Below are 9,262 nucleotides of genomic sequence, written 5' to 3'. Positions count from 1 at the left end.
TGCCATTGTGGCCTTGGGAGAACAATTGGGTGCTCCTACCAAAATGACATGGCAAAACAGACAGGCCTTAGATTGGATTCTGGCAGAAAAAGGCAGGGTTTATGTGATGTTTGGGGAGCATTGCTGTACCTTTATATCTAACAATACTAGTCCTGGAGGATCTTTTACTAAAGCAATGGAGAAACTAAAGAATCTAAGACAAGAGCTAAAAGACAATGCGGGGTTTGGTCATCAGGCTTTTGATTGGCTGAATAATATATAATTATATATTAGCAATAATATATTAGGGAGCATGGTTTGTCAAGATTGGTCTTATTATAGGTGCGGTTTTACTTGTTATCGCCTTCGTCTTTTGTTGTGCTTTACCTTTTATTGTCTTTTTTAGTTCACGTCACTACACCGCAACTTGTGGTCATTTCAGCTATCCCTGGAAGTGCTTCCTCCTTTGAATGTACCCTACAACTCTACTATTACGATCTGACAACCTTCACCGTGCAAGGAATATGTCCACTTGGGGACATCAATGATACTTCTGAAGAACACGGGTCCTAGATTGTGAGGGATCTTGGGTCGTTTTTCCTGTTCTAGTTGTTGGAGGATAGGTGGTTGGCTCAAAGGACACCAGGAATGGAGGAAGAACCCTTTAAGTCTCAGACTCCCAAAATTATTTAGTCCGTGTTGGGACCTACATTGTTTGTATTGGGCACGAGAGGGGCTGAGCTTATTGTCGTGTTTCTCTAGGTCTCAAAGCGGGGAAGGGTTAAAGCATGAAATCCATTGGTGATCTGTTGCAAGGGGTCTGTGAGATGCAGGATGGGATAAGAAGAGTGGAATGCTCTTACACCAATTAGCAGAATAAGGTTGAGGCTGAAAGGTCACTTTGGTGGGATGAGATAACACAATTAGTAAAGTTAGCCTCATCTGTTGAGTATCATTATGGCAAGATTGGGGCGATATATATATATTTGGGATATGACATTAAATGTCTAATTAATAGTTAGTAGAATCAGCCTGCTTGAGAATATTGACAATAAATATCTAATCATGACATTAGGAAAATATTAAGTAGAGTCTGGAATGAAAGACCATTGTTGCAAATGCTGACACTAAATATCTAACCGTGACATTAGAATAACATTAAGTACGATGTACAACTAAAGAGATGATGGGAACTAACATCACTGAATTATTGTGTAGCTAGAGTGAGGTACTTTGATTAATATAGTTGGACATGCTGATAAGCTAACAGAAACATGATAAAAAAATATAAAAACCATGGACCCTAAGGTTTGTGGGCATTCGAGAATCTGCTTTCTCAGTGTCACAGTTTTGTGTCTGCAAATAAAAGACCTACTTCTTGAAGAACTCTCTGCATCTCCTGGTGATTCTCTACATTTTATCCACGATAGGACCTTCTTTGTGTTTCTGAACCGTTGTCTATATGCTTCTGGTACCAATTCATAAGCACTTAAAATGGCCTGTTTAGCTTCTTCATAATCTGTTGACCTTTCATCTGACAACGTGTCAAATACCTCACTAGTTCTGCCTACTAGTTTAGTCTGAACTAACATTACCCATAAATCCTTGGACTACTCCATTTGTCTAGCCAATTTTTCAAATGAAATAAAGAAAGCTTCAACATCTTTCTCATCAAAATGTGGTAGAGCTTTGACATATCTGTATGTACCACTACCTTCTCCTTTAATCGCCATCCTGTTAACCTGACTTTGTTGACTAGGGCGCTACTTCTCAAGTTCAAATTCTCTCTCTCTTTGTCTCTTCCTTTCTTCTCTCTCTCTTTGCTCAGCTAAGAATCTTCTCTCTCTCTTTCCTCTTTTCTCTCTCTTCTCTCTCTTTCTCTTTCTCACTTCCTCTCACTTTCCTCTCTCTCTTTTTGCTTATCTTCTAACCCCATTTTCCTCAATTGTAATTTAGGTTTTTATACCTCTACTGCACCTGTCTGTTTCTCTGACACACCTAAGTGTTTGAGTGTCTCCCTTACAATTTCAGCTTTGCTTTAGTCCTTGATTAAACCCAAATCTAACTTCTTTGCTAATCTAAAAGAATGGCCTTTTTCTTTCCTTCTAAACTTTCTTGACAAATTTCAGAATCATCTTCAAATCCTAAAACCTCTTTAGCAATTTTAAGATCCAATTCTTTCACTTCTAATTTAATCAATCACAAGTCACCAAAATTAAGCAATTCGTCTCAACTACATTTTATTTAAAGATCGAGTACACTAACCTGCGAGTGTGTAAACCTACTGGGTTTTTCGTACCCCAAATCTATTCAAATCTGTCTAAACCTGTTCAAATCATGAATCTGAGATCCAAACTGTTCAAATTGCCAGCAAACGCCCCCAAACTATTAAACCCCATACAAGCCCCCAAACTGTTATGACAGAGGGTAATCCGCCCCTGCTAATTTTAACCTGCAACACCGAAATTATTGAACCCGTGCTGTAATCTGTTAAAATTCAAGAGCCAGGTACTACACCAAAAGTCACTATTGAAAGTACAAAAAAAGTAAGAGCTTTATTCTTTAAATTTAACATAGAATGTTAACTAACAACTATTTACAACTCCTTTCTCGAATCTATCTTTTACTTTCCCTTCTGTAATACTGGTCTGATGAAACCCCCAATTAAGATTTACCAAAAAATTCAAATTTCAAAATGAGCCAGTTGTTGAATCTTCTCTTCGCATCTTCCTCTGTCTTCTTTTATTCTTCTTAGGGGTTTCTGTTTCACAGGTCATTGAAAGATAAAGGCACATGTAAGCGAGCTATTCTCTGGGTGCTCTGCACATGTTGGTGGTTTGGCAGTTCTCCTCCAGCTGTTCAATTTGTTCAATATTTATACCCCAAAGCATTGGATTGTTTCATTGGTTTTAATATTGTCAAAATACCAAATTCAAACTTGATTGGAATTTAGTATCTTGGGGCATAATTTAAACTGATTGGTTGAATTTGAATTTATTTTTGTCTCATAACAACCCAGGTACTGCTAGCTGCTGGACCAAATGTTACATTGTAAATGTTCCAGCATTGTATGTGCCTCTGTATGTCCTTCAAGTCTTTTAAAGTTACAGTGCCCCTTACATCTGCTTAACACTAATAATGCACTGTATTTTGTTCTTATCATAACCACTGTTGTTTCTATGCTGTTGAAGAATGAACCAAACTGCAAGCCATGGGAGACTGGTGGCTTGGTTGGGTTATTCAGGTGAGGTGACATAGCTGTTGGCAGGGTTTTAATGTGCGCATCATTGTTGATTGTCCACATCTTTCTTTTAAATGCCAACCAGAAGCTGTAAAGTGAAGAAAGTCAGTGAAATGTCTTTACTCCTCGAACATTTAAGGCATTGCATATTTGTTCTGAGAATGAAGGTGTACTCTGTGCAATCGAATAGCTTTACAAAATTACATGTGTCTTCAGATAAAAAGTGGAAGGTTTGTCATTTGGTTACATCATAAGTGAAGCTTTTTCAAATTTTAATTTTGGGATAGATATGCACATTGTTCAGTGAACTGATGAAGATTTGTATAAAAGGCAAAAAGGTGTAAGGGTAACCCAGTACATCAACCAAAATTAAAACTGAAATAAAGTATACAGTTTTGGATACGGGAGATCTGAATGAAAAACAAATGCTGGTGAAACTCATGCAAGTCTGATAGAATCTTTGGAGAGAAAGCAGAGGTAAAGTTTCTAGTCCAGTGACTCCAGTCATTGGATGAAATATCACCAGACTCAATACTTCAACTGCATTTTTGCCAGATCTTTCAGTCCTGCTGAATTTCCCTACCAATTTCTCTTTAAGTTTCAAAATTAAAACTGATTTGAAACATAGCAATGATTATGCTCATTCAAAATACACAAGGTTAACATCAGATCCTGTAGATTCATGATGTTTTTGACTAATTAATGCTCTCGTCAAGTAAATTACAAACATGAATGTTTCGCTGATTGAATAGTAATAAAAGTTGACAAGTGGGACCCTCATATAAAGAATCGTGAAATTTAAGCAAATGTTTGTTCCTTATTAAACCCAGAGAAACAAAAACTACAGCAAGAATTGGTTTATTTTGTGAACAGACTCCCCTCAAGGTTTACTATGAGCAACAAACTATAAAATTTTCCCTGAGCTTTCAGGATTGTTAACTGTCTGAATGCTGAGGAAATTTGGTGCATTTGCTTATATCATATTTCAAATTGAATGCAACAAGATTGGTGCAGTTGATATGACTTATTGATATTGCTTATTGTTGTGATGAAGATACATGTTTGATAAAAAAGAAACTCTGTCTATTTGATGACAGCCGTCTTCTGCAGGAGGTATGTTTAGTGAAGTATAATTTAGTGGAGAAAATTATCCCAAAAGGCAATAAATATAAAATGATTGTAGAATGGAAGATTTAATGCTCTTGGAGGTGCCAAATTATGTTTGGAGTTTCAAGAGATGTGAAAATAGTTTGTGTTTGAATTCCAAGAACAATTATCAATCATATATGTTGACAGTGAATTACTCCACCAATATTTTATTGCCAAGTCATAGGATCATAGATTCACTACATTGTGGAAGGAATAAGGAAACATTTGGCCCATCGATTCCACACCGATCCCATCTCCCTGAAACTATAACTCTGCATTTTCTGTGGCTGCTCCACACAGCCTGCACATCCCTGGATGCTACAGGCAGTTTTGCATGGTCAATCCACCCATCCTGGACATCCTTGGACTGTGAGAGGAAACTGGAGCAGCCAAAGGAAATCCATGCAGACATTGGGAGAATGTGAAAACTTTGCACGTGCAGTTGCGGGAGGGTGGAATCGAACCTGGGCCCCTGGTGCTGTGAAGCAAAAATGCTAATGGCAATAAAAAAAGAATAGCCAACTTTGACTAATTAGATTAGATTCCCTACAGTGTGGAAACAGGCTTTTCGGCCCAACAAATCTACACCGACCCTCCGAAGAGTAATCCACCCAGTCCCATTTCCCTCTCACTAATGCACCTAACACTATGGGCAATTTAGCATGGCCAATTCACCTAACCTGCACACTTTTAGACTGTGGGAGGAAACCCACGCAGACACGGGAAGAATGTGCAAACTCCACATAGACAGTCGCCCGAGGCTAGAATCAAACCCAGGACCCTGATGCTATGAGGCTGCAGTGCTAACCACTGAGCCACTGTGCCGCCCTAATGAGGGGATTAGTTAATCCATCATCATGACAAATGTATGTGAAACTTTGAGAACTTATTGCTTTTGAAAACCATTCATTTCCAAGAAATAGCATTTTTTTTGAGTAATCAACTGCCATCCATTTTAAGGGCCATTTACCGATACATTTAATGAAATAGTTACGTCGTGAATGAAATGTTTCCAAAATAATGTTTCTCTTATTGTGCATGAACAGTTTGAATGCTTTAATTCTCATATTTGACAGGAATGATAATATTAAGTTTGAAAATTATTTAACAGATCTAGCTCTCTAAATATTTTATCATCAACTGGTTGTTTTTATTTTCTACAGCTTTTGGGTCAGATGTTTTCGTTTTGTGCTGGCAATGATTTACACCATTAATGAATTCAGCAAGAACCCATGGCTGCTTCCCAATGTTACCCTGGGTTACTGGACTTATGACACTTGTACCATGCCACCCTTAACTCTGAAAACAAGTTTTGAGTTTCCAGTCAGAGCTGAAGACAAAAGTCCTCTACAGTATCTGCCATTGTCAGTGACTCTGGATCCTCAGAGTGTACAGCAATAACCACCCAAATTGGTCCATTGAACACTTCCATGGTAAGAAATAAATTGGTCAATTTTATGTCTTGGTTTGTTTTTATTTCAGATTTCCAACATCTGCAGTTTTTTGCTTTAGTTTGTTTTAGGAGCAGAGAGATCTGGGTGCATATGTGCACAAATCAATGAAGCTGTCAGTACAGGTGGAGAGAACAGATAATAAAGTATGGAATGTTCTCAGCTCTATTAATAGCGGTACAGAGTATGAGAGCAAGGAAGTGATGTTGAACATGTTCAAGACTCTTGTTAGATGGGTAGTGTGCATTGTTCTGGGAATAATATTATGGGGTCAAGCTCCCACAGAATGGATTTTTTGTTCTAGGTTTCAGTAACATGTTGATGAAGTCTTGAAACTGGATTTGGAAGCTACAGTATATCTCTCCCTGCTTCTTTCAGAGTCTTCTCTTAATGTTTCTCCTCCTACTGAACTTGCCTTTGCCAAGGGAATATTTATTGGATGTTACTGCATAGTTTAATAAACTATTATTCTGGTAAGTTTTCATTTGGATTAAGATATTCCGATTCCTTCTTTCTTTTCTTGAATTTTAACTATTGTGTATGAACAAAACATGTTTTGTTTCAAGATGTGTAGCTGGACCAACTGAATTGCACCCAGAACATGCACAATCGATATGTAGATTAAAATCCCTCATGATAATAACCGTACCATTTCTACAGGCATTAGTTATTTCTTTGTTTATTGCCCATTCCAATGTGATATTATTATTTGGTGGCCTACAGACAATGCCTATCAATGACTTTTTCTTCTTAGAATTTCTAATCTTCACCCAAATGGATTCAACCTCATTCTCCATAGAACCTATATCGTCTCTCAGCAATGCCCTGATTTTGTCCTTGAATATCAGAGCTACGCCACCTCCCTTACCCTCCTGCTTTTCCTCACAAATAGTCTGATATTTAACTCCCAGTCACGACCATCCTGTAACCATGTCTCCGTAATGGCTACTAAATCATATTCATTCGCGATGATTTGTGCTGTTAACTCATCAAGCTTGATACGAATGCTACGAGCATTCAGGTAAAGTGCCCTTATGCTAGTTTTCTTAATCTCATGATTTCCAACATCTCTAATAATATCTCCTGAGTTATCCTTCCTTTTTACTTCTTTCGTAGTCTGCCTTGAACTTAAACCCTCCTGCACACATTTAACCTGCTGCTTACCATTTGATTTACCATCATGGTTCTTATCATTTTCTCTTTCCCTTTCCCCGAATCATTCACATAAAGTCCCAGTGACCACCCTATTTATCCTTTTCGTCATAACACTGGTTCCAGACTGGTTCAGGTGGAGACTGTCCCAGTGGTACAGACCCCCCCGGTTCCAAAACTGATGCCAATGCTCCATGAAATGGAACCCTTCTTTCCCAAACCACTCTCTTAGCCACATGTTTACTTTCCTAATTTTATTATCCCTAAACCAATTTGCACGTGGCTCAGGCATAATCTGGAGATTATGACCTGTTCCTTAATTTTGCTCCTAGTGCTTGATAAATGCTGGAACATTCAATGACAGGGGCAACATCTGCACAGATGAAACTATAACTAATGTTTTGAGACAAAGGTAATTTGTCATGAAAATAGAGAAGAAGATGTTGAAGAAGAGTCAGATTTGATTAAAACTTCAACTCAATTCCTCTCTCCACTAATGCTGCCAGGTGCACTGTCTGGAGCAATTTGTCTCTTTCTTTAAGATTTACAACACCTACAGTATGATGCATTCTATTTCATTATTGGTCCCCTTGATCAGTTAGTAAATACCGTTATTTAGTGCATGAATGAGATGGTAGGGTTTTGTAAACATACTTTCAAACTCGCTCAGCAGAACTGTATTGGCGAAAACATTCTTTGTGGCAGATGGCCTAACAAAAGTATTGACCGGTTAAACAGACTGCATTTCTGATTGTAGATTTTGATGCCATGTTTATTCAGTAACAGGGTTTAAGTTTCCCTACTGCCTGCCAGCAAAAGGTTTTCGACTTGGTACCATTGCAATTCTTTTAAAACTCCTAATTGGATATTCATTGCACTTTCTATATGTTAAGAAATGTAAACATAGCTTAAGCAATGACTTTTTGCAATCTAATCTTGTAGCTCTAGTAAAGTTCAGGGAATCACTCTGTGTAAGATCAATATAAGCACCATGAGGTGCTGTCACCATGTTTGCATGGGCCATGAAATGTTGGCTAATAATGTCGTTGCATAATTGTTGGAAACTTTCGACTGATGACTGTTTCATTAGACGTTTGATTAGTTACGATTAGATTAGATTCCCTACAGTGTAGAAATAGGCCCTTCAGCCCAACCAGTCCACACCGACCCTCCGAAGAGTAACCCACCCAGATCCATTTCCCTCTGACTACTGTACCTAATACTATGGGCAATGTAGCACGGCCAATTCACCTGATCTCCACATCTTTGGACTGTGGAAGGAAGCGGGAGCACCCAGAGGAAACCCATGGAGACATGGGGAGAACCTGCAAACTCCAAACAGACAGTTGCCTGAGGCTGGAATCAAACCTGAGACCCTGGTGCTGTGAGGCAGCAGTGCTAACCACTGAGACAACGTGCCCCCCATGAGCATCAATACCTCAAAAGTTTTAATTAGGCTTGTTAAACATAATTTAGCATTTGCAAATCTTCAGTGGTTCTCCTAGATGAAATTGATTCTCCCAAAATGTTCACTTGCTGAATATTTAGCTATAGGACATAGGAACAGGAGTAAGCCAATCAGACACTCGAGCATGTTCCAACATTTAATTAGATCATGGCTGATCTGTGGCCTAAGGTGGGCAGCACAGTGGCTCAGTGGTTAACATTGTTGCCTCACAGTGCCAAAGACCCGGGTTTGATTCCTGCCTCGGGTGACTGTGTGGAGTTTGCACATTCTCTTCGTGTCTGCATGGGTTTCCTCCAGGTGCACTGGTTTCCTCCCACAATCACAAAGATGTGCAGCTCAGGTGAATTGGTCATGCTAAGTTGACCATGGTGTTAGGTGCATTAGTCAGGGGTAAATATAGGGTAGAGGAATGGGTCAGGGTGGGTTACTCTTCGGAAGGTCGGTGTGGACTTGTTGGGCTGAAATGCCTGTTTCCATACTATAGGGAATCTAATGTATCTTCGTATACCTCAATAAGTTTGCTGAACAAATATTGATCAATCATGAGTTTAAAATGTGTAGATTCTAATAAACTTACAACCCAGAGATGCCAAAGACGTCACTAATGTTCTGTTTCCCTTTTTCGTTCAGCAAACAAAAAACTGAATGTTGAGTATCACATAGGAAATAAGAAAATTTGACATTTTCTACTTTATAATTAGGTTCCAAGAGGAATTTGCTCTGAAAGCTGTTGCTTTGGAGTGAGGAAAGTAACAAGGAAAGGACAACCCCTTTGCTGCTTTGACTGCGTAAAATGCGCTGATAGTGAAATTAGCAAACATC

The sequence above is a fragment of the Chiloscyllium plagiosum genome, unplaced genomic scaffold, assembly GCF_037043375.1.
Source record: "Chiloscyllium plagiosum isolate Xiang-an unplaced genomic scaffold, Cpla_swu_hap1 HiC_scaffold_13, whole genome shotgun sequence".
In the NCBI taxonomy this organism is placed as follows: domain Eukaryota; kingdom Metazoa; phylum Chordata; class Chondrichthyes; order Orectolobiformes; family Hemiscylliidae; genus Chiloscyllium; species Chiloscyllium plagiosum.
This window is presented reverse-complemented; position numbering follows the sequence as displayed.